Source organism: Azolla caroliniana, unplaced genomic scaffold (assembly GCF_043228905.1).
Source record: "Azolla caroliniana isolate FFs.n. ecotype wild unplaced genomic scaffold, voAzoCaro1.0.p SCAF_6, whole genome shotgun sequence".
NCBI lineage: Eukaryota > Viridiplantae > Streptophyta > Polypodiopsida > Salviniales > Salviniaceae > Azolla > Azolla caroliniana.
This window is the reverse complement of record NW_028230441.1, coordinates 22,041,433-22,068,334: the sequence shown is the minus strand read 5'-3', so window position 1 is coordinate 22,068,334 and position 26,902 is coordinate 22,041,433. Positions and strand designations below refer to the sequence as shown.

Here is a 26,902-nt window from a genome sequence, read left to right as displayed (position 1 = left end):
ACGCGCCTCCTCATCTAACAAGCTCGACTTTACTCTTGCTAGGGATAACCGCTTTCCTTCCGGCCCGGCATTGCCCAAAGTGACAACCAACGTCTCCCAGCTATCCAGGAGGGAACCGAGCAGGAGTAGCGCTAGTACCTCGTCGGCAAGAGGTACTTCCAATGACGTTGCCTGGTGGATCAGCCCCTGGAAGGCATTCATGTGCTCCGCCATGCTGGAGCCATCTTGGTACCGGAGTCTTACTACCTTCCGGAATACTGAAACCTGGTTAACAGCATTTTTGTTTTGGAACATTATGTTGGGATTACGGTCCCTTCGGATGGGATGATCGGATGTCGGACAGAATGCCGACGAGCCCGGTTTCGGTTTCGGAACCGGATGATGAAGACCCCGGCTTCGGAGCCGGATGACGAACGTACCCGGAGAGCGATCCGGGTACAGGGACATATCCGTGAATATGTTTGCTAAGGGCCCCTGAGGCTATAATTGTAAATAGCCCCAAAGTCATATATGTATAAATATGACTTAGGGCAAATTGTTTTAGTGTCGTTGATCATTTTTCTGTTTTTCCACTCAAGAGGAGTGAAGAGTGAGCAGCCGTGAGAGAGAGAGAGAGAGAGAGAGAGATAGAGCGTGAGAGAGGAAGAGGACGACGCCTCTCTGTATTTTCCGCCGCCTGTGGCGAGGACAGCGAGCTCAAGGTCGTCGCCTTGCAGCTCGCCATTGTATACTTCTCTGTGTATAGTGGTGGTTCGGAGTCTTGTACTCCCGTGGTTTTTCCCGTTTAGGGTTTCCACGTTAATCCCTGCGTATTTGTGTTTCTCTCTGTGGTTTCCTATTTTCTGCTGCATTGATTCGTGCTTACTCGGTTGTGGCCGAGAGAAGAAGGAGAATCGAAGCGTCGATTTCACAACAAATTGGTATCAGAGCCAGTTGCTGCAGAAAATGGAAGGCGGCGGCAGCGGGCAGCCGGGGATGATGGTGCTGACTGCGCAGAATTACGCCAACTGGAAGATCAAGATGGAGGATCTTCTGATTGTTCGGGACCTGTACGAACCGATTGACAGGTCGGAAATACCGAAAGGGGTACTTGAGTCGGAATGGAGGCTTCTGAACCGGAAAGCCGTTGCAACCATTCGGCAATACGTCGACGTGAGCGTTCTACAACATGTGGCGAACGACACCAACGCATATGAGATGTGGCGGAAGCTGTCGGGCCTCTACGAGAGGAAAAATGCGTTGAACCGGACCTCCCTGATGAGGAAGATAGTGAATCTCAAGTACCGGGACGGCGAGAGTATGGTGGAACACGTAAGCACGTTCATGGGATTCGTGAATCAGCTTGCGGCGATCAAGTTCCCGTTGGAGGATGCAATGCAAGCCATCATCCTGATGTGTACATTGCCGGAAAGCTGGGAGAACTTGGTGGTGACTCTCAGCACCTCCTGCACGGAAGATAACTTGTCCTTACAAACGGTAAAGACAAGTATTTTGAACGAAGAAGCGCGTCGGAGAGATAAAGAACCGGCCTCCGACTCGAAGGCGCTGCTCACCGAATCGGATCGGGGAAGACAATGGAACCGGAGTCCGCAAAGACGGGAGAAGCCGAAGACCCGGTCGCAGTCAAGAGGAAGGCCCACATGCTTCCACTGTGGGAAGCCGGGGCATTTCCGAAAGAATTGTCGGCATTACTGAAAAGACAACGGAGCCGACGACACCGATTCGAAGAAGTCACCGGAGAGAAACGGTGCATACCGGGGAGCCACGGACCGGAGAGGTTCGGATCGGCGAGGGCAGGACCGAAAAGGAACAGCGGCACTCGCGGCAAGTGAGGAAGAAATCATGCTCATCACCGAAGAAAGTGAAGTAAACATTGCCGGCGATGAGACGACCTGGGTGGTCGATTCCGGAGCATCGTTCCACCTGACCCCGGAGAGAAGATACTTCTCATCCTACACAGCCGGTGAGCATGGCTGTGTTCGAATGGGAAATGAAGGTACGTGCCGGATTGCCGGCATCGGAGACGTGTGGTTGACAACCCCGACCGGATGCAAAATGCTGCTGAAGGATGTCCGACACGTTCCGGAGGTTCGATTGAACCTGATTTCGGCCGGGAGGCTAGACGATGAAGGCTACACAGGTAGCATCCGGAACGGCGTAATGAAGTTCAGCAAGGGGAGCCTGATAGTGGCTCGGGCCCGGAAAGACAACACACTGTACCTGATGAATGCCCGGTTATGTCCGGAAGAGTTGAACGTGGCAGCCGACACTGTCGGTGAGCTGTGGCACAAGAGACTGTGCCACATGAGTGAGAAGGGGATGAAGAGGCTTGCAGAAGACAACCTCATTCCAGTGAAGCATGTGCACCTGGAGAAGTGCACCGATTGCCTGGCCGGTAAACAGAACCGAACCTCCTTCCACTCAAGGCCACCGATGAGACGTAGTGCACCATTGGAGTTGGTGCACACTGATGTGTGTCAGGTAGAAACGAAGTCACATGGCGGAGCCCAGTACTTCGTAACATTCATTGATGATCACAGCCGGAAGCTGTGGACGGCACCGTTGAAGACAAAGGACCAAGTGTTGTGCGTCTTCAAAGAACTCCACGCGAGAGTGGAAAGAGAATCCGGCAAGAAGCTGAAAGCGATACGAGCGGATAACGGAGGGGAATACCGGGGGCAGTTCCAGGAGTACTGTCGCTCGAAGGGAATCCGGCTCAAGTTTACTGTGCCGAAGACGCCGGAACTGAACGGGTTGGCCGAGAGGATGAACCGGACCATAATGGAGAGGGTCCGGAGTATGCTGGCGCATGCGAAATTACCCAAGGGGTTTTGGGCTGAGGCAATGTCGACGGCGACATACGTGATAAACAGATCACCCTCAGTACCTTTGGACGGAGACACGCCGCAGAGAGTGTGGACCGGTAGGGAAGTATCTTACCGGCATCTGAAGGTGTTCGGGTGTCTCGCATACGTGCATGTGGAAAAGGACCGGAGAGGAAAGCTAGATCCGAAGACCCGGCCATGCATATTCCTCGGTTACGGCGACGACGAGTTCGGCTACCGAGTATGGGACCCGGTCGACAAGAAGATATTCAGGAGTCGAGACATCATCTTCATGGAGGACAAGACACTCGCCGACTGGGAGTCGGAGAAGAAAATGAAGAGCTCCAAGTCGACCGGTGAGGATCAACTCTACGAGGAGCAGTCCCGACCGGCAAGGGACCGGTTAGCACTCGAGGATCCGGCCGAAGACGATGAAGAAAGAGAACCGGCCGAAGAAGATGAAAATGATACCGGAACCGGCCCCGATCCCGAAATGGATTCGGATGAAGAAGAATCGGAAGAACCGGATACCGAAGCTCCGGAACGGAGATATCCTCTAAGAGAGAGAAGGGCCCCCCGGAGATTTCCGGAACCAGAGCACGTGCTGCTAACCGACGAGGGGGAGCCAGAGAGCTTTGAAGAAGCAAAACATGACACCCAGAGCCGCAGGTGGTTAAGTGCCATGCAGGAGGAGATGGATTCCCTGCATGAGAACCACACATATGAACTTGTGGAGTTGCCGAAAGGAAAGCGGGCACTTCGAAACAAGTGGGTGTTCAAGCTGAAACCGGGAGATGCCGGAAACCCCCCGAGATACAAAGCCAGGATCGTGGTGAAGGGGTTCCAGCAGAAGAAGGGCGTCGACTTCGACGAGATATTTGCCCCGGTAGTGAAGATGACCTCCATCCGGACGGTGCTGAGCATAGCGGCAAACATGGACCTCGAGGTAGAACAGATGGACGTGAAGACGGCATTCCTTCACGGTGACCTCGAAGAAGAGATCTACATGCAGCAACCGGAAGGATTCGAGAAGAAAGGGAAGGAGCACCTGGTATGCCGGTTGAAGAAGAGCCTTTACGGTCTGAAGCAGGCTCCCCGGCAATGGTACCGGAAGTTCGACTCCTTCATGACAGACGAAGGGTACCACAAAACGCAGTCCGATCACTGCGTGTTTGTGAAGAAGTTCGAAGGAGGAGACTTTCTAATACTCCTCCTGTACGTGGACGACATGTTGATCGTCGGACGAGACCAGGTCAAGATACGGATGCTGAAGAAGGCTCTTCACCGAACCTTCTCAATGAAGGACTTGGGTCCGGCGAGACAAATACTAGGGATGCACATCATCCGGGACCGGAGCAAGAAGCAGTTGTGGCTGTCACAGGAGAAGTACGTGACAAAGGTGCTTAAACGGTTCAACATGTCAGAAGCAAGACCGGTCGGATCGACCCTCCCGGCAAACTGCAAGCTGTCCAGCAAGCAAAGTCCCAAGACAAAGGCTGAAAAGGAGGATATGATGAAAGTGCCGTATGCCTCAGCCGTCGGGAGCTTGATGTACGCCATGGTGTGTACGAGACCGGACATCGGATATGCAGTCGGAGTGGTGAGCCGGTACATGAGCAATCCCGACAAAGAGCATTGGAACGCGGCCAAGTGGATACTCCGATACCTGAAGGGCACGGCAAACGTGTGCCTCCGATTCGGCTCCGGTAAGCCCGAACTCGACGGCTTCACCGATTCGGATATGTCGGCTGATGCAGATACCAGCCGGTCCACATCAGGGTATGTGATGACGTATGCAGGGGGAGCCGTCTCGTGGCAGTCGAGGCTGCAGAAGACGGTTGCGTTGTCAACCACGGAGGCGGAGTACATGGCAGCTGTTGAAGCCGGCAAGGAAATAATATGGATGAAGGACTTCATTAGAGAGCTCGGGATCCGGCAGGAGGAGTACCGACTCTACTGCGATAGTCAGAGCGCCATCCACCTTGCAAAGAACGCGGCCTACCATTCCCGGACGAAACACATCCAGCGTAGATACCACTGGATCCGAGAAAGGATAGAAGACAAGGAGTTCGTGCTGACGAAGATCCACACGGACGAGAACGGGTCGGATATGCTGACCAAGGTGCTCACACCTGACAAGCTGGAAGCATGCCGGAAGAGGATCGGATTGGAGAGACATCCCATGCCGAAGTGAAGGGGGAGTTTGTTGGGATTACGGTCCCTTCGGATGGGATGATCGGATGTCGGACAGAATGCCGACGAGCCCGGTTTCGGTTTCGGAACCGGATGATGAAGACCCCGGCTTCGGAGCCGGATGACGAACGTACCCGGAGAGCGATCCGGGTACAGGGACATATCCGTGAATATGTTTGCTAAGGGCCCCTGAGGCTATAATTGTAAATAGCCCCAAAGTCATATATGTATAAATATGACTTAGGGCAAATTGTTTTAGTGTCGTTGATCATTTTTCTGTTTTTCCACTCAAGAGGAGTGAAGAGTGAGCAGCCGTGAGAGAGAGAGAGAGAGAGAGAGAGATAGAGCGTGAGAGAGGAAGAGGACGACGCCTCTCTGTATTTTCCGCCGCCTGTGGCGAGGACAGCGAGCTCAAGGTCGTCGCCTTGCAGCTCGCCATTGTATACTTCTCTGTGTATAGTGGTGGTTCGGAGTCTTGTACTCCCGTGGTTTTTCCCGTTTAGGGTTTCCACGTTAATCCCTGCGTATTTGTGTTTCTCTCTGTGGTTTCCTATTTTCTGCTGCATTGATTCGTGCTTACTCGGTTGTGGCCGAGAGAAGAAGGAGAATCGAAGCGTCGATTTCACAACACATTATGCCGATCTTCTCCCAGAGCTCATGAGCCTTGCTCTCTTCATTGAAGTTGTTGCATAGGCTCATGTCGATGAAGCACCGTATGTACGCCGTTGTCTTCATGTGCATCACCTCCCATATCGCGGCGTCGATTTTGTCCGGTCTCTTGTCCCCGAACTGAACCGGCAGCCAGAGGTCTTTAACAACGAGCATGTCCCTCATCTTTGACTTCCATACTGAATAGTTGGAGCCGGTTAGCTTGAACATGCCGCCAAATGATTCGTCCATTTTCTGTGTCGATTTTGCTCTGATACCACTTGACGGGAACCCAACGTTCCTTATGCGCAACGCTCGGCCACAACCGAGATTCTTTTCATACACAAAAAAACGGGAAATAAAACACGATACAAAGGAGAGGAAGATACACACACACTATACAGGAGATGTTTACGTGGAAAACCCCAAACTAGGGGGAAAAACCACAGCAGCCCATAGGCTGCAAACTGTCACTATGTATGAATGTACAAAATAGTGAGTTCTCGGAGGCAACGACCTCGGACTCACGCTCTTCGCCACAGGCGGCAGTTACAACAGAGGCAACGACCTCTTTCTCTCTCTCTCACTCTGTACACTATAACGTGCTCTCTCTTCTTCTTGCACCAACAAGAAAAGTAACAACAACAACTAATTAAAAGTTTGCCCTAAGTCATATTTATACTAATATGACTTTTCGGCTATTTACAAATGTAGCCTCGATGGGCTCTCAGAAACATATTTACGAATATGTCTCTTCATCCGGTTCTCACCGGGTTTGTACCATCCGGCTCTCCGTAGCCGGGTACTCCTCATCCGGTTCATACCGGGCCTGCACCATCCGGCTCTCCGTAGCCGGGTACTCCTCATCCGGTTCATACCGGGCCTGCACCATCCGGCTCTCCGTAGCTGGGTACTCCTCATCCGGTTCATACTGGGCCTGCACCATCTGGCTCTCCGTAGCTGGGTACTCCTCATCCGGTCTTCACCGGGTATGTATCATCCGGCTCTCCGTAGCCGGGTTCTCCTCGTACCGTTTCGGCCTCGGCCGAGTTTGTTCGTCGACACTGTTCTTCTTCCTTCCCATCTGGAGGGACCTGTCTCCCAACAGAGGACACGGTCGCGGAAGGAGAGGCCGATTTGGCCAAGGTCGACACAATCATGAGTGTAACCCCCATCACTGGCAAGCGGACAGATCCGGTCCGAGAGAGTTCGGCGGAAGGGGGAGTCATCATGCAAGACCAAGACCAAACAAACCTACCTAAAGAATGTATTGAATCTCCCCACCATCACGAAAGACCTAGTCTCAGTCGGCCAGATTGTCGAACAAGGAATGCAAGTACGATTCAACAAAGATCGGTGCTTCATCGAAAGAGGCGGTCAAGTCGTAGCTCACGGTCGATGGGAAGGTCGTATGTTTATCCTCGAATCAAACGAAGTAAAGTTAGCCATGTTCGCAAAGGGCCTCAAAGTTGAAACGGACTTAAATTTGTGGCACAAAAGAATCGACCAGATCAATCCCCAAAAACTTCAGAACATGCATTTGAAAGGAGTCGTAATTGGACTCCCGAACTTTATGACGAAGGAGATTACAGGCGTATGTGAAGCATGCCAATTCGGAAAGCAAGGTCGTCACCCATTCCCAAAAGAGAGGAATGTGAGCAAAGGAATCCTGGATGTTGTCCATTCAGATGTGGGGACCAACCCAAACAATTACATCTTGCGGTTGCCGGCACTATGTTACGTTCATCGACGACTTCTTCAGGAACACAACAGTTGGCATATATCTACTACTTTCCATGGAATGGATTACATATCAAATAAAAGAGGCATATGCTTTGATTGAGATTTGAACTCAAGACCTCTCGCTTAAAAAACAAGTGCTCTAACCAACTGAGCTATGAAAGCTTACATTTAAAATTACTCAGTAACAGTCCTCTACAAGTATGTAATAAAAGCGTACATTCAAACTTGTTACTAAATACGTTTGTTTACCAACTATGCTATGAAAGCTTACATTTAAAATTACTCAGTAACAGTCCTCTACAAGTATGTAATAAAAGCGTACATTCAAACTTGTTACTAAATACGTTTGTTTACCAACTATGCTATGAAAGCTTATAAATAAAGTATAGGTAATCAGATGAAACAAGTTATAAAAGCTTACGAATATTGCATATGCTCAAAATCTATGTTCGAGTGCACCGTCAAGTATAAGATAAAGATCAATAATTGGATTAGGTCTATTTCTTTCCATGCACCAATTTAGATATCAACTAAACAATGTTTTTGCTTTCATTTAGTGATGTACCCAAAGACCTCCTGCGAAAATCTATGCTTTAGTGCTATGTCACGTATTTAATAACATCAATAACTGGATGTTGTCCATTTCCTTCTATGCACTAATTTAGATATCAAGTAAAGAGAGTGTTTGCTTTCATTGAGAATTGAACTCAAGACCTCCCGCTTACTAAACGGGTGCTCTAACCAACTGAGCTATGAAAGCTGACAATTTTGTTATTACCAACTATCAAACCTTACATCCAAACTTGTGTCTAAATAAGCTTGTTTACCAAAAACAGATGCTCGAACCAACTGAGGTATGAAAGCTTACATTCAAGGTTATTACTAAGTAAGCTTATTGATCAAATATCCATTGTATCAACTATGCTATGAAAACTTAGAAATAAAGTATAGGTGATCTGTGCAAACAAGCTATGAGAGCTTACAAAATTTGGATATGCTTAAAATATATGTATGACACCTTCTTCAAGTTTGAGGTATACACAACAATTCACTTCAATTACTACTTTCCATGGAATAGGTTAGATATCAACTAAACGATTGCTTTCATTGAGAATTGAACTCAAGACCTCTCGCTTACGAAACAAGTGCTCTAACCGACTGAGCTATGAAAGCTTACATTTAAAATTACTCCGTAACTTTCCTCTCCAAATGTGCAATAAAAGCTTACATTCAAACTTGTTACTAAATATGTTGTCGTAGTGTAATTCACACACTACATGGAAAACTGCATTTTTGGTCTCTCCAGATAGGACATGGAGTACCCAGTGAGAACCGGAAGGAGGAACCGGTAAGGACTGAACCCGGTAAGGAGACCCGGTGAGAACCGGATGAAGAAGGCCGGTGAGAGTCTCTCACCGGATGAAGAGACATATTTGTAAATAGAAGAAAGTATAAAAATATATATTACATGCATAGGGCAAGATTCAAACCTGACACCTCCATGTTTATAATGTAAAGCCTTACCATTACACTAACATATCATTAGTATTAAAAAAGTAAACATCCCTCAGGTGTAAAGAGTATCGTATATTCCTCTCAAGCGACAGAGAATATCCGCCTTGAAAAAAGATTAAACTGACATAGATACTATGGATACTTTTATTCGCAATAACCTTATAAAAAAAGAGGTTCATTGAATAAGAGAATTTTTTAAGTGGGTGATGCGAAATGACGAATGTCATAAAATCTCCCCGGTTCCACTCGGAGTTGTTCCCCACCGATTCCGATTATTGCATATCTATTCATCACGATTTCAAAAAATGGTTGGTTCTATCACTAGTAGTATCCATTGGTTTTGGTAAAGTGAGCTGTTCACCCGTCTCAAACGCATATCCGATATTTGCACAGCAGAATTATGAGAATCCGCGCGAAGCTACAGGGCGCATTGTATGTGCAAATTGCCACCTCGGTCTCAGTTCGGATTGCAGGCTGCAACTCGCCTGCATGAAGCCGGAATCGCTAGTAATCGCCGGTCAGCCACACGGCGGTGAATCCATTCCCGGGCCTTGTACACACCGCCCGTCACACTATGGAAGCTGGCCATGCCCGGAGTCGTTAGCTCAACCGCAAGGAGAGGGATGCCTAAGGCAGGGCTAGTGACTGGAGTGAAGTCGTAACAAGGTAGCCGTACCGGAAGGTGCGGCTGGATCACCTCCTTTTCAGGGAGAGTTAATGCTTTTTCGGCTAGAAAGGTAAGTTCACGCTAGGATAAACTTTAGTTAGAAGAAAACGAATGATAAAAGAAAAAGCGACGCATGCACATGTAGGGTGCATGAACACCATAGTCGATAAAAACACATCAAGTTAGAAAAAGTAGGATCACTTTAGAAAAAGCATGTTAGAGAAAACATAGAGTCTATCTATAGAAAAAGCATGGATTGTTAAGACTCTCTCATCACTATATAAGGATGAGGAGCACAATGTAATAGGGGGGTGTGTGAAATATTTGGGAAATTGGATATATTTCTTAAAACACCTATAATTAATAAATTATATTCGTGGGATTCACGAAGGTTTCCATATCTCTCGCTTCCAATCTATGATAAATTGTAATTAGGATTCTAAATATTAATAAATCTAATAATCTGTACTTGTGGGATTCACAAGTTTCTTATATCTGTCTTTCAATCTAAATTCATATAATTCTTATCTAAATATTGATTAATCTAATACATTATACTTGTGGGATTCACAAGTTTCTATCTCTCTTTCTGATAATCTATCCATAACTATAAACTTGTCTCAAATTCTTCTTCCTCCTAGTCCAAAACCCTAGTGGTTCCCACCCAACTCACGCAAACCTCGACAATGTTTGTTTACCAACTATGCTACAAAAGCTTATAAATAAAGTATAGGTAATCAGATCAAGTTATAAAAGCTTACAAATCTTGGATATGCCTAAAATCTATGTTTGAGCGCACTGTCAAGTATGAGATTAGAATAACAATTGGATTAGGTCTCTTTTCTTCAATGCACTAATTTAGATATCACATAAACAAAGTTTTTGCTTTCATTTAGTGACGAACTCAAGACCTCCAACAAGAATATATCTTTTAGTGCTTTGTCAAGGATTTAATAACATCAACAATTGGATTTTGTCCATTTCCTTCTATGCACTAATTTAGAGATCAAGTAAAGAGTGTTTGCTTTCATTCAAAGTTGAACTCAAGACCTCCCGCTTACTAAACGAGTGCTCTAACCAACTGACCTATGAAAGCTTACATTCTGGTTACTACCAACTAGTTTATTCATCAAAGCTTACATCCAAACTTGTTACTAAATAAGCTTGCTTACCAAAAATAGGTGCTCGAACCAACTGAGGTATGAAAGCTTACATTCAAGGTTATTATTAAGTAACCTTATTAATCAAATCGCCTATGTATCAACTATGCTATGAAATCTGACAAATAAAGTATAGGTGATCTGTGCAATCAAGTTATAAGAGCTTACAATATTTGGATATGCTCAACATATATGTCAGACACCTTTGTCAAGTTTCACGTTGTCGTGAAGAAAACCGCCCCTTAGCGCAATCGGTGTATAGCGCGTGAACCGGCTCTTCACGCGTGCACGCCCTTTAATGTATATAATAGGGAATTAGGTACATGGGCATATCCGGGGGTAGTTAGATTCGGTAGGTAGGAAGTAAATGAGGGAGACACGGGGCTTCATGGAGTGGGTGGAGTCCCCCGACAAAGGAAGAAATGCGTCGGCACTCATCTGGGAGTTTGAGGATCGCTTTGCGTGCCTTTCGGCGCTCGATCGGACCGTTCTGGACACAAGTCGTGTCCTACTGTTTGTCAAATCAGTTGACGCACGGGATCGGGAGCAAGTGGGCTCCTTACTGGAAACCGAAGACGGGCTGACGGCCGACTGGGCCGCGGTAAAAAGAGTTTGCGGCCATTTTGACAAACGGTGGGAGTGGGCTGATACAGGGGCGACCGGGGCGGGTCCTGTCGCAGCAAGGAAGCTCGAACCGATATCGCAGGCGCGACGGGAAGAGACCCGGGAGTGGCTCGAAACCGGTTCGGCTTCGACCGGCGTGGTCAGAGGCTCGTCCGGGGGGACAGCTTTGGAAGAGTTGACACGGGCGGTAAAGGATCTCCAGATCGCCCAGGCTCGAAGGGAAGGCGGCGATCAGGCTCGTGACCGACGGCCTCCGGCAGGAAATAGGTGCATGTGGTGCGACGAGGTCGGCCACATCCGGAAAGACTGCGGGGACTTTGCGGAGGCTTTGAGAAGCCGGGTAGTGTACCTGTGGGAAGGTCGGGTGCAGACCAGCGATACCCGGAGGGCCCTGAACCGAAACGACGGGCGAGGAGGAATGAAAAGGCTGATGGTGTTGTCTAGAGGACAGAAATGTAAACTTAGGAAATTAGCAAATGCCGAGTCCGAGTATCACGGGCCACCGATGGCTCGGATGTGTGTAAGGGGAAAAGTTATTTAAACGAGAAGCAGTACCTCAGAAAGGGAGAGAAAAAAATTATAGGCGGAAACACTAGCTTAGTCATTCGAAGTAGATAAACTCGTAAGGTCACCGGCCATAGGCCGTGTTCTGTAATCCTTTTCTGCCATAGTAATATATTTTAATTGTGCCTATTTTGCTGCATGAGTCTGTGGTTTGATCTATACCTATGAGTTTCACGCCGCCACGTCTATCAAAACCTCGCTAGTGTTTTCTCTCCGAGCCCTGTATCTCTCTCGACGCCTTTGTACGAGCCTTCACATACCACGCCCTTGAACACCGATAGACGCAGATCTATCGAAGGTGTTCACCCAAAGGAACGGGTAACACAATTTGGCACGCCCGGTTACAACTATGAGTGCACAGCGAACTTCGTTGAAGGTAACCACCAGCCGCCGTTACGGCGCCCTCTCGCACCATGAGGTCTCGGCCACCTGCCCGACGCCCCGAGCCAGTCGAAGGAACTTCTGACTCGGCGGTCATTGACCAGTCCTTTCCCGAACAATCGGGGGCTTGTCCAGTGCAATCCCCGCCACCGGACACTCGATCGCGAGTGGATTCACTACCAGCGCCCCCGTCGAGCCCTCCGGAGGTCAATCAACCGGAACTCAACCCTCTTCCGGTGCTACCAGAAGAACCACAGTACGACATCATGCCGTACCCATACCCACGATATGCCGACGGACCTGACGCGGAGTCACACGTCCGTGCCTTCATATCCACGTGGCCTCATATCCACGCACCGCCTCACACCGGCCAAAATCAATGCATCGAAGATTGCCGAGTTCACACTCTCCCTCGAGGGACCGACCGCACGATGGTACTCTCGTCTCGAAATAGGAGAGGCCACCACTTTCCAAATCGTGCGCACAAAGTTCCTTGAACTTTTTCATCGCGAGGTGCCTAAACAGGAACTGCTATGGCAGTTCTTCTCTATATGCTAGGAACCGCACGAATCGGTCGCACAGTTCACGATCCGGTTCCAGGATCTCTACAGACAAGTGGCCGATGATGTCTCGGCACAACATATACTAGACACTTTCCTATCCAGTTTACGAGTGCCTCTACGAACGACTCTCACACTTACAAATTTCGCCAACCATATTATCGAACAAGTCATAGCACGCGTTCTCGCCCTCGATCGGAACCAGCACGGCACGGCCTTCTCGATGACATCCTTGCAAAACGCTCTTCCCCAAGAGAACAATCGCTTTCGCCAAGCCCTGCAATGCACTGCGTGTTCAGGATCAGGGCACCTAGCCCTCGAATGTCCCCACCGACCACAGTGTCCGATCTGTCAGTCTTGAGCTCACACGGTCAAGCAGTGTGAATATAATATGCTGAACTGCACAACGGTGACACCGGTCCGCCAGATCGAGCCACGAAATACATACTCTCGGCAAGACGAGCGATATATCTACCGCGACCAGGATAACGACCAACCGCGATCCCCGGATCGATGGCACCGAAACGACAACTACCAACGTGATCATCGCCGTGATTATTATTGCGATGACCGGCACGACGATTATGCTCGATACGATGACGATCGCAATGATCGGTATGACCGAAGGAATTCACGCATGGATCGGCGAAACGGCAATCGCAACACACGCAACAACAGAAGACCTAATCACAACCGCCGACGGGATGCTCCTCAACATGACCGGCGCAACCCCAACGCACCTCGGAACAACCCACCACCAAACGAGACCGAGGATCAACAACAACAGCTTCCACACACAGACCGACCGGACACCAGCAGCTCGGCCAACGTGACATGTTTTAAATGTAACCAACCAGGCCACTACGCCACGCAATGTCCGACAACCAACCGTGGCAAGGCACCTGCGGTAAACAATATCATGGCCGATGTTCAAACGGTCACTACCCGGAGTAAAGCACAGACTACTTAGTGGCAAATCCAGGATGAAGTATGACAGGCAACAAAAGAATGGGTCGACACGGCCAATAAAAATAATGCCGCACGCATGCAAACTGACATGAAGGACGGGCCCAGTGAAGTATCACAAACCCCGGAACAATCCACGTCGTCGGAGGACAACCAGCTATGGGATGTTCTTACCAACTCCTGCATCTCGCTGCCCCTACATAAACTGCTACCACTCATGCCGAGATTTCGGGACACCCTGGCGGCACTACAGGCCAATACTACGACCGTGACACCACCGGTACACCTCACCGAAGCCGGAACCGGTCCACCACTCATGGATTCTTAGAACCCAGCCATGCGAATCATCATTAAGGGACAAGACCTGCACGGATGCATCATCGACGGCAGATCCGGCGTAAACGTTATTAGCGAATCAACGTGTCTCAAACTCGGCCTGAATCAATGGGAACCATGCCCCTTTTGGCTTAGGATGGCCAACACCCGCTCCGTTCGCCCCATTGGTTTAATCCGCCATCTCGACTTCACAATCGGAGGCCACATGTTCACGATCTCGGCAGTCGTGCTACGACTGGAGACACAAGGCGCCTACCCAATGTTACTAGGTCGACCGTGGTTGCGTACAACGAATATCAAGCAACATTGGCAACGCAACATGATCTCGTTCCAAAGAGGGAAGACAAAAGTCCGGATCATCACTGAAGAACGAGTCCCCGTCGCTCTCAATACTTCGCCGTTATACGTGGAAGGGGTCCATATGCTCGACGGATTGGCCGATGAGGAGGTCAATGACTTCCTAGATGATCATCCCACGATCATTCCTCTCTTCGAAATCAATGTCTTACCAACCATCGAGCCATCTAAAGACGAGGGAGTCACGGAGGAGTCACCACCCCAGGATGAATGCGATGCAACCACAGGTTCCGAGCTACGTCATGCTCGGGAGGCTTTTGAACGCGAACTCGCCGTTTCACAATGAGTGAAAGCATCAACCCTGGAAACAATAAACCTCGGTTCGAACGAGAATCCCCGTACGGTACAAATTGCCAATAATCTACCAACCGGCGAACGAGCATGCCTCGTAAAATTACTCACCGACTACGAGGATGTTTTCGCTTGGTCTTACACCAATATGAAGGGGTTGGATCCTCAATACTACCAACATCAAATTCACATCTTACCCGACACTCGGCCGGTTCAGCAGAGGCGCTACAGGATGAACCCCAACTACGCCGCTAAAGTCAAAGAGGAAATTGACAAGTTACTTCGAGTGGGCTTCATTCGCCTTGTTAAACGGGCTACATGGTTGAGCCCGATCGTAGTGGTCCCAAAGAAGAACGGAAAAATCCGCGTCTGCGTCGAATATCGGAAGCTTAACGCGGCAACAGTCACCGACGGTTTCCCTCTCCCATTCACGGATAGCGTCCTCGACACGGTAGCCGGCCACGAATGCTACAGTTTCCTCGACGGGTTCAGCGGCTATAACCAGATAAGAATGCACCCAGAGGATCAGGAGAAAACGGCTTTCGTCACGGAATGGGGTGTTTTTGTAGCAGAAGTTATGATGTTCGGTCTAAAAACAGCGCAAGCTACGTTCCAGTGCATCATCACTGAAATCTTTCATGACTACATCCCGACGTTCATGCAAGTTTTTCTCGACGATTTTGCCGTGTATGGCCATCGACGGGAACACATGATCTAGTTACGACTCTACCTGGACCGATGTCGCCAAGCTCGATTGAGTTTAAACCCAGCGAAATGCGCATTCTTAGTCACCAGCGGCAACCTTCTCGGCCACATTGTTAGTCAAGAAGGCATCGCTATGGACCCGGATAAAGTAAAGGCAATCCTGGAGGCCACTGCACCCTCGAACGCTAAGGCACTAAGCCGTTTTTTGGGACAGATCCGGTGGCACAGCCGAATGATACAACACTTGGCCGATTTCGCGACACCCTTACACGCGGCAGTCCATCGCCTTCCTTTCCAATGGACGTCAGTCGAGGACACGGCCTATCAGACCCTCAAACGAATGCTGTCACATGCCCCAGTGGTCTAGTCTCCGGTTTGGTCCGAACTGTTTCATGTCTTCGTGGATGCTTCGGACATCGCCATCGAAAGTGCTCTAATGCAATGCACACCCCCGAATTGGTATAGGCCCGTGTACTATGCCAGCCGACGGCTCTCGACCGCGGAAAAGAATTACTCCACCACTGAGCGGGAGGCCCTCGGTATGATTTATAGCATCAATAAATTTCGGCATTACCTCTTGGGCCGAAAATTTACCTTTCACGTAGATCACTCGGCCCTTCTTTATTTGGTCAATAAACAAGCCCTCACCGGACGGTTGGCTCAGTGGATGCTCCTACTACAAGAGTTTGATTTTTAGATTCAACATCGACCCGGAGTACAACATGCCGTCGCCGACTACTTGAGCCGTCTTGAGTCAGGAGAACCGGCGAAGACAACGTACGACGAGCTACCGGACGCCAGCCTATTTAACCTGACCACGGTACTAGACGATAACGGAGATGAATGGATCACGGAGATGACCCATTTTCTCACTATCGGTGTACCTCTCGAGCACATGACCCTTGACACGAGGAAACGCCTAGCAGTGCGTAGCCGGAATTTTTGCCTCGTCTTGAACATTCTCTACCACAAAGGCTTGGACGGCATATGGCGCCGAGCGATTCGGCAGTTCGAGAAGAACGCCATTCTTTAGGAAGCCCACCAGGGAGTAGCTGGGGGACACTACGCCGGGGATTCCACGGCAAGCAAAAGTTTGGCAAAGTGGATTATGGTGGCCGACAACAAAGAAAGACGCTCACGAGTTTTGCCGGCAGTGCGATTTGTGCCAACGACTGGGGCAACCAATGGAATAGTCACGGATGCCACACCAGCCGATTCTTCCGTTGGACCCATTTCAAAAATGGGGTTTGGATTTCATAGGCCCTTTCAAACCACCCGCGGCCCGAACAGGGAATAGATATATTATCGTTGCCACGGATTACTGCACCAAATGGGTCGAGGCTAAGGCACTCCGAGATAACACGACGACATCCACGACTAAATTTGTGTACGAGCACCTCTGGTGCCGTTACGGATGTCCAATCGAGCTCGTTAGTGACCAAGGTGGGCACTTCATCAATCATATAATACGTGAGCTTACACACCACTACACGGTGGTGCACAAGAAAAGCACACCATACTAACCGTAGGCGAACGGCTTGGCAGAATCGACCAATAAAATCCTCCAAACCATACTAAAGAAGATCGTCAATGAAAACAGGACCGATTGAGATGACAAACTCCAGAGCGCGCTGTGGGCGTATCGTACGACTTTCAAAACAAGCATCCAATCGACCCCCTTTCGAATGGAGTTTGGGTTAGAAGCCGTAATGCCCGTCGAGTTCCAAGTTCAAGTCAAAGCACGGCTCCCTGAGGCCGAATCCGAGCAATACCAGCTGGAACAACTCCTCGAACTCGGGGAAGATAGGCTAGAGAGTATGTCCCAGCTTGAACAACGCCAACGGCAACGCAAGGCTGTCGTGGATCGACATCGACATGGGCTGGAGAAGGAGCTCACCATCGGCAAACCAGTTCTTCTTTTTCAAACACGACTCGGGTCAATGCCGGGAAAATTAAGATTTCGGTGGACCGGTCCATTCTGGATTATCGACGAGTTCAACGGGACGTTCCAGCTCGGCACACTCGCCGGCGATACGGTCAAAAGCTGGGCCAATGGTTTTCGGCTTAGACCATATCGAGGGACTATACCATCCAACCCGTTTACCGAGCCACACAACACCAACGAGACTCGAGAGATCACAATGGAGGATGCCACGTGTCCCCCTGAATAAGGACTCACCCACCTCCTTGAAATTAATAAAAGTAGTAGTAGGTAGGATTAACCATAGTTTAGCCACTGTTTAGCTACACCTATACCACCCACTTAGGCACCCAATTTTAGGAGCACCCCTCGCCATCACTTAGTTAGTACCTATTTAAGCTGTTCACACATGCAAACCACATGCAAAGCACACTAGAAGCACCCCACTCACCTTCGGGACATGTGGTGCTACTCACTTATTATGGCACCCACAACTCAGAATCTCCAGGATTCGCTGTAGGTACAAAACCCTAGGAATAAGTTACCAAAACCGTTTCCAAAACGCAGCACAGACCATTATCGCTTTCCATCTCCATTGCTCTCAAGATTAGAAACCCCATCTCGCTCTCAACACGCGAAGCGCTCTTGCTCTCAAGCCCTCTTCCGCTCTCATAACCTCTCTGCAGGACTTCCACTTCCTGCTGCTCCTGCTGTAGCTCGCCCTCGCCTCATCACTTTGCTTCACGCTTCCACACAATCGAACCCAACCTCCATCTCCACTATGCCTCTTACCGCCTCGGCAGAAACCCGCGCCTGGCTCCAGGAACGAGGAATGGGCGGTTACTTGAAGATCATTGATGCCCCCGCGCACCCAGATGCCCAAACTGTGGCGAAACGTATAAGTCCCGAAGCCATCACCAACAATGTGCTTCGGGCTGTTTTGGACCTGCAACGGGGAGTGGACCATGAGGTCGACATACCCCCGGCATCAAAGATGAAGGAGTACTTCGGTGAGTACTCAGCCACAGGGAAGGCATATCGCACGTATGGCGGGCCCAACAAAGCTTTCGGGGAGATTGCTCGTATCTTGATGGAGTATGCGTTCGTGCATACGAACCCAACGAGCATGCCGCAGAACAAGGCAACCATCATCATCAACGCTTATGAAGGAAACAAAATCGATTGGGGAATCATCACAGGCGAAGGACTCTGCGCCGCCTTAGCTTCATTTCAGTCCGGTAAGAAGATGTTGTCTGTTCTCACCCAGTTTTTGATGGTGCTATACCCACCCTCTTCGCTTCCTTCCCCTCGCGCACTCACGTCCCCACCATCACCATGGAGGCAGAGAGAGAAATTCGTGGCCATCAGCCACGAAGCATGGGAGGAGCCCACATCGCCTTCACCCCCTGCCGCCGACCAGAAAACCGCATCTGCACCACCACCCGCCCAACCCCAACAAAAAAGGGTAGTTTCCGAGACTTGCCAAGAATGGGAGGAGGAGGTAGCCGCGGAAGACAACACGACCGATAACATCACCATTCGACAGCCAACGTTGCGGCCCTCGGTAACGTCCCCAGGACCTAGCCCATGCCCCAACACACAGCAGGCTGCACCACCACGACCCCAGAAAAGGAAGCAGGCGGAGGAAACGACACCACCGGCCCCGGAACCCCAACCACAGCCAAGCAAAAGAAGACGACTCAACCGCGAGTCCTCGGAAGAACAGAAGGAGCCACATCAAGAGCAAGCCTTAGTGGTCAGAGAGAGCAACCTGGCCATCACCCCTGCGGAGGCATCGCTGAACCAGGGAACGATCAAGCATGGGCAGACAACACAGATCTCAGAGGATGAAGTCCTCGGGTATAAGGACCTCCCCGCGGAGGCTTACGAACTTAGTGCGCTCCTACGCCTTGGTACGTCATTCGAGCTGGTCGACTTCCTCGCCAGAGCCCAAGTCGCGGCAGCCGCTTGGATGGCGGAAGAGCACGCCGAAACAAAAATGATTCAACGCGCGCTAATAGGTGAAATTGAGCCCCAGGAGGACAGGGCTTTACAAAAAATCGGGAGGAAGAAGCAGGCAAAACAGGCCGCTCTCCTCATGGAGGTCCCCGAGTTGAACACGGCCCTTATCGAGGCATATCGGGACCTAGATCGTACTACGCGGGCAGCCAAAGACATGGCCCGAAAGATAAAAGTAGCCCAAAAACAGGCTAAGATGGCTACAGAACTATGGCACGCTGCGAACCAGAAGCTAGCAGCCTGGGAGCAAAACCGGCTGGAACAAGAAGTCCCGAGCCTTCCAGTAACGACCACCGAGGCCCTCCCAGCGCCTCCACGCATAACGATGATGGATGAAAGCACCATCAATGACTCCATCCTGAAGGTGCAGGCCAGTACACAAACGGACTCGTTACAAATGGTCGATGCCTGCACAACAACCGAGGTGGCCACGGCCGTGGAGCAAACCGAACTACCCACACCGCGTGCAACCAAGGAGGTGGCAACCCAGACAGAACCCTCGCTTCGGGATTACCGTGCGGAGATTAAAGAAGAACAACGGCGAACCGAGAGACACGAGCAACGACATCAAGAGGCGATGGCTCACCTAAAAGAAGAAGCTTCCAAGCAGATGGCCGAGATGAGAGCCCAGGCCGACCGAAGGATACACGAGCAGAACGAAGCACTGGGCCGGGTAGAAGCGCAAGCTGCGGCCAAGGACGCCGAACTAAAAAGCAAGCTGGAGGAATACGCAGCCACAATGGTGAAGAAAGAGACGGAGGTTCTAGACCTACAGGCCGCGCTCGACAATGCACACGACTGGAACTAGCGGCAGGAGGAAAGAAATCGCGAACTGGGAGGAGAGGATGAACGCAGAGAATGCCGAGCTGCAGAGTCAGCGGATGACCCTTAAAGAGATGGCTGACGAATTTTTCATCAAATGCAAGCTACTTTCAGAGCAAAAAGACGCCTTATCAGATTCCTACTTCGCCCTACAAGAAGAGAGAATCGTCGAACGGGAACAAATCCGGGCCACGTGTCAGAAAGAACGGGAGCAGGCCACCAAAGAACTCAGCAAGCGTTACGAGCAGGCTCTCTAGCTTGTAACCGCGGATGCAAAGAACAGTCAGACCATCTATGAGCTAAGGACACAGAAGATTCAGGCCGAGGTCGACGGCTTAAAATAGGAATTAGTAGCCATCCAAGCACAACCCGGCATGGATGAGACACGCATCCGCATACTGCTCGAGAAACAGCGCCACCACCTTACCAAAAAGGTCGAGGAAACATTAAGTCGCGTAGGAGACGAATGGGCAGCCCAAGCTGCCGAATTGCATATTTTACACGCTGACGCCGAGAACCGACGGAAGGAGGGCCGCGGCTTCTACAAAATGGACGAAGCTAGCATTCAAAACCTGCGTGCAGATTTAACTGAGGATTACCAGTCCTTGGCAAAATCTCACACCGCGGAAATCGAGCAAATAATGGAGGACTTCAATGACGGTCAGATGCTGTTTCGCCTGGAAGCAGAAGCCTTCGAACGAGAACGACTCACAGCCATCCCCACCAGCCCTCCAACGGCTACAGAGCAGACAGAAGAACCTCCTAGCGAGGAGATCATGGACACGGCACAAGAGGAATTTGCCCCGGCCAACAGACATCCCATGGACGTCCACACGGTACCAGAGCCTGTCGAAGGAGAGGCCAGCGCCCATGAACCCACACCCCCACCAGAAGAATCGGCCGCACCCGAGGCGGACGCCTGAGAAGCTATGCCACCCCCGAACCGAACTCAACCCCCCGCACCGACAGTTCAACTAGACCACCCTGCTACCACCCCAGACCCCGAAGTATTTTGTAAGTCGTGGGTCCGACGGACAAGGTCCTGTCCCACGGGCGTGCCAGGTGTTGTCCAGAGGACAGAAATGTAAAATTAGGAAATTAGCAAACGCCGAGTCCGAGTATCACGGGCCACCGATGGCTCGGCTGTGTGTAAGGGGAAAAGTTATTTAAACGAGAAAAAGTACCTCAGAAAGGGAGAGAAGAAAATTATAGGCGGAAGCACTAGCTTAGTCATTCGAAGTAGATAAACTCGTAAGGTCACTGGCCATAAGCCGTGTTCTGTAATCCTTTTCTGCCATACTAATATATTTTAATTGTGCCTATTTTGCTGCATGAGTCTGTGATTTGATCTATACCTATGAGTTTCACGCCGCCACGTCTATCAAAACCTCGCTAGTGTTTTCTCTCTGAGCCCTGTATCTCTCTCGACGCCTCTATACGAGCCTTCACGTACCACGCCCTTGAAGACCGATAGACGCAGATCTATCGAAGGTGTTCACCCAAAGGAACGGGTAACAGATGGAAGAGGCGGCGGCCGGCACGCGGAGACCGTCCACTACTCAGCGTCAGCCGGCATTCGGGTCGGAGGCAGCGAGGCCCGGAAGGAGAGCAAAGCCGGGTTCTGGCCGACGGTGCTGGAAGGCCTCACCGGTGCCCGACTAAAGAAAGACGAGGCGGACCGCGTGGAGAAGCGGGTCCAGGAGGTAACCGGGTGGAGTGACCCGGTCGAAGAAAAGACGGGGTTCGTCGAAGTAGCTTGCCAGAACTACGAGGCTCTGGTTGAAGACAAACGGGTAGGTAAAACCGGAGGGGCTGGACCCTCACCGAGATACGAAACCCGATTCGGGCCGAAACGGAACGAGGCCAGTGAGTCCAGTGCCCAGGATGACTGCAAGAAGGGCGGATACCGTTTGGGCACGAAGATCGAAAGGACCACAGACCTACGAAAGGTCCTGGAAGAATGAATCCTCGACAGCAAGGTGGAATTATCGTTGCGGGAGGTGCTCGGAATCGCCAAGAAGGAGTTCCACGACTCCATCGTAGACTTGGTGAAGAGGAAGAGGCTGTCGACGGAGGCAGAACCGGAAAGGCCGGTGGAGGTGCGGACGACGCACATGGAGGACATGGCGATGGAAGATGAGTGGGTAGAGAGCCACTATTCGAGGCCACACTAGGCCCGAGCGACCACGGAAACCCCGGTGAAGATCGGAGATGTTCAGGAACCGGTGGTGGCGCTGGTTGACCACGGTTCGGAAATAAACCTGATGTCCATGGACTTCTACAAGAAGGGGAAATGGCCAATCAACACCAAGCACGGGTGGAAGATACGGGCGGCGACGCGCGCCACCGAGGAGCTACATGCGGCCTGCCCAAACGTGCGAGCCAAGATCGGCGACGTTGAGATAGACCAACACTTCTTTGTGCAAGAGACGTCCTTGCACCCGGTCATACTGGGAGAACCGTACATTACGGCAGCGCGGATGGAGACCAAGGTGCTGGACAACGGGTCAGCTTACGTGAGGGTCAAGAGTCAGGACGGGCGTCATTCGGTCTAGTTCCTGACGGTGTGACCGAACCACGAGCGAAACCGCGAGTCCCTCGGTGGCAAGAACCGAGAGGATTTTTAGAGAGGGCTATCAAGGCGTGGGGCCGCGACAGTCCAGACACTCCGGGAAAACCCCACAAATGTACGAGAGAGGCGAAACCGAAGAAACCTTGTACCATAAGTAAACGGTTCGGAAATAAACCTTATGTCCATGGATTTCTGCAAAAAGGGGAAATGGCCAATCAACACTAAGCACGGGTGGAAGATATGGGTGGCGACGCGCGCCACCGAGGAACTACACGGGGCCTGCCCAAACGTACGAGTCAAGATCGGCGACGTCGAAATAGACCAACACTTCTTTGTGCAAGAAACGTCCTCGCACCCGGTCATTCTAGGGGAACCGTACATTACGGCGGCGCGAATGGAGACCAAGGTGCTAGACAACGGGTCGGCTTACGCGAGGGTCAAGAGCCAAGATGGGCGTCATTCAGTCCAGTTCCTAACGGTACGACCCAACCACGAGCGAAACCGTGAGTCCCTCGGTGGCGAGAACCGAGAGGATTTTTTGAGAGGGCTGCCAAGGCATGGGGCCGCGACAGTCCGGACACTCCAGGAAAACCCCACAAATGTACGATAAAAGCGAAACCAAAGAATCCTTGTACCATAAGTAGGAAGTTTTGTTTCTCCGACAACGGAGGGTGTACGATAGTCGGCGTCATAGGCCGAGAAAGGACAAGGGCGGAAGAGTGACTGCGGGCGTGCGGAGTTCTCGGGCCCAGCGAGGAAATCAACGGAGCCGTGGAGGCGGTCTCCTTCGACGATACCTTGGGAATACTGCGAGAGGTGGTCGGAGAGGGCCTTAAAGAGGACCGGACGATACCAGTTTGTTCAGAAGAGATGTATGAAGTCATTGCGGACTTCAGTCGAGGGCTCGAGTCGGATCGGACGGCCCGGGTTAACACGAAGTACAAGACTGTGGACCGGAAGGTAAGGCCAGTCGCGGCACCCTTACCGGAGGGCAGTGAATTGCGAATCAAGGGGCTCGCGTCGGACTCCAGTTTACGAGATCCGGCCTGCATAGGACACGCCTTCACCGACAGAACGCTATGGGAGCTCAAAATCGGTGGGGGCGGGTTCCTACTACCAGTGGAAGAAGACCGATTTCGAAGAATGCTCGGAAGGCACGGGAAAGCCTTCGTATTCTCACCGGGAGAGATCGGGTGTGTAGACCCGACGGTCGTGAAGCCGATGGTGATATTCACGGTACCGCATGTGCCGTGGAATCTCAAACCAATTCCGGTACCAAGAGCTCACATCCCGGAGCTGATGGAGCTGTTAAGGCAGAAAGTCGATATGGGCATCCTCGAACCGTCGAGTGCCCCGTACTCGAACCGGTGGTTTACTGTACCGAAGAAGAACGGGACGTTGCGCTTCATTCAAGACCTGCAACCGGTCAACAGAGTGACCATTCGGAACGCAGGAATTGGACCAATGATAGACGAGTTCGCAGAGGCCTTCGCCGGAAGGTCGATCTATTCGGTCGGTGATCTGTACTCGGGGTACGATCAGTTCCAACTAGCCGTAGAGAGCAGAGACATTACGACGATGCGGACTCCTCTCGGCCTAGTGCGGATGTGTACCCTGCCACAAGGAGGGACGAACTCGGTGGCCCACATGGTGAATGCGATGAACAAGGTGCTGAGGGATTGCATCCCGGACATCACCATGCCATTCTTGGACGACATCCCGATCAAGGGATGTCTGGTGGAGGAAAAGGACGAAACGATCGGACCGGTCAGATGCCGGAAATTCGTGGCGACACACATTGACGACTGCGAGAGGGTGCTGCAGAGGCTAGAGGATGCAAGGTTCACCTTCTCCGGGGAGAAATCTGCCTTCAGGCAATCGGAGATCATGGTCGTCGGACATCTATGCGGACCGTATGGCCGGAAACCGTCTCCGGCTAAGGTGGAAGCCATCTCCGCAATGAAGCCCGACTGTAACTCGGTCACGGAGGTACGGAGGTTCTTGGGAGCATGCGCGTTCTACCACATATGGATCCCGCATTACGCCCACGTTGCCGAGCCGCTATACGGGTTGCTGAAAAAGGGGCGAAAATTCGAGTGGCGAAACGAGCATACGGAGTCGGTCCGAAAGATGAAAGAGGCTCTTGCTGCAGCTCTGGCACTCCGGAAGGCTGTCTACGAGAAAGGCACTCCCGTCTACATAACGGTAGATACGAGTCCGACCGGGATCGGATGGGTTGTCAACCAAGAAGATGAGGACGGCATTCGGTTCCCAATCTGGTTCGGTGCGAAGGTCCTGAGCGAGCGATAGCGAGGATACGCCCAGGTTAAACGCGAACTCTGGGGTATCGTTTCGGCGGTGAAGGCCGATAAAGACTATCTGATCGGGACAGAGGTGATTATCGAGACGGACTGCCTGCCGATTCTCGGCATGGTTTCCGGATGCGCAACCCCGGACCTGGCAATGCTCAGGTGGATAGCGTACATCAAGTCCCTGGATCCGGAAATACGACACATTTCCGGGAAAGATAATGCCATGGCCGACATGCTTTCGAGGGCGCGATTCGACGACGAGGGCGGCATGGTTTCGGAGGACGAGGAAGTCGGCGTGAACTTCTTCGAGGCGGCATGGTTTCGGAGGACGAGGAAGTCGGCGTGAACTTCTTCGAGGCGGCTTACGTAACAACCGAGGGGGGGAGCACTCCGGCGCTTAACGATTTTAACGAAAGCAAGTACGATGGGGAGTGGCTGCAGATTGGAGGATTCTTAAGGATGATGACGCCGGACGCGTCATGAACACAGGACGAGGCCAACCGGATCCGGAAGAAAGCGTACCGATTCTTTCTCCAGGACGGATACTTGTGGAAGCACCCAAAGAAGAGAAACGGCATCCCGCTCCGAGTAGTGGCGATGAAGGAGGAACAAGAGGAGTTACTGAAGGCCTACCACGACAGCCCCTGGGCTGGACACCGTGGGACGTGGGCCACGTTCGAGAAACTAAAGGGGAAGTACTAGTGGCCAGGACTGTACCGGGACGTGCATCGGTTCGTGATGACTTGTGAGAGCTGTCAGATACACTCCATATTCCGACATCGGGACGAGCTTCACCCTACATACCCTCCGGCCATCCACTTCAAATGGATGGTAGATTTGGTGACGATGCCGATGGGCGTAGGGCAGATGCGATATCTGGTGCTGGCCCGGGAGGACCTGACGAACCAGGTGGAAGGCCGAGCCCTGCAGAACAAAACGACCGCGGCCATGTGTCGGTTCCTGATCGAGGACGTGATATGCCGATACGGGTGCGTCGGGAAGATCGTGGCCGACCGCGGGGAGTTGGACGCTGAAGAGGCCGAGGAGTTGTTCGACCGGTTAGGGGTTAAGCTCTCGCTCACCACAGCGTACAATCCGGAGGCGAACGGGAAGGTGGAGCGCGGACACGGACCGATCGTCAAAGCGTTAGTCCGGGCATGCGGAGGCCAGGTCGGGAACTGACCACGACTGTTACCTTATGCCTTGTGGGCGGACAGGACAACACATAGTTCGGTAACCGGGTTCATGCCGTCAGAGCTCATGTTCGGACAGAAGCCGATCATGCCGATGGAACGGACGATCTCCTCTTGGGCGACAGTGAACTGGAGAGACGAGATGAGCCGGGAAGAACTGCTAGCGGCGCGTATACGGCAGCTCGAGCGGAGGCCAGAGGACGTGGAACGAGCGGCGGAGAGACTTCGGACGGCGAGGATGAGGAACAAAGCCCGGTTCAACAGAACGCACCGGCTCCGACCAAAGAAAATCGAGGAAGGCGACTGGGTGCTAGTCTACGACAACAACCTCGACAACCAGCACCGGGCAACACGGAAGTTTGCAAAGCGGTGGTTCGGGCCTTACGTGGTAACGAGCGCCAACGACAACGGGACGTATCACCTGGCGGAACTCGACAGAACGAGGATGGTGATACCGGTAGCAGGGAAGCGGATCAAAGCGTTCAAGAAGCGCCACAACGGTGAACCGGATCTAAGAGGCCTGGACAG

The 26,902-nt window shown here is 51.4% G+C and overlaps 3 non-coding genes across 3 annotated transcripts; all 3 read right to left on the bottom strand.

Annotated features, from left to right (window-relative positions):
* Positions 1-7,497: 7,497 nt before the first annotated feature.
* Positions 7,498-7,571, bottom strand: TRNAK-UUU (transfer RNA lysine (anticodon UUU)). The gene has a single exon. It is a non-coding gene; the product is annotated as a tRNA-Lys (tRNA).
* Positions 7,572-8,095: 524 nt separating this feature from the next.
* TRNAT-AGU (transfer RNA threonine (anticodon AGU)) lies at positions 8,096-8,169 on the bottom strand. The gene has a single exon. It is a non-coding gene; the product is annotated as a tRNA-Thr (tRNA).
* Positions 8,170-8,508: 339 nt separating this feature from the next.
* TRNAT-CGU (transfer RNA threonine (anticodon CGU)) lies at positions 8,509-8,582 on the bottom strand. Its single transcript has one exon. It is a non-coding gene; the product is annotated as a tRNA-Thr (tRNA).
* Between the last annotated feature and the right edge of the window lie 18,320 nt (positions 8,583-26,902).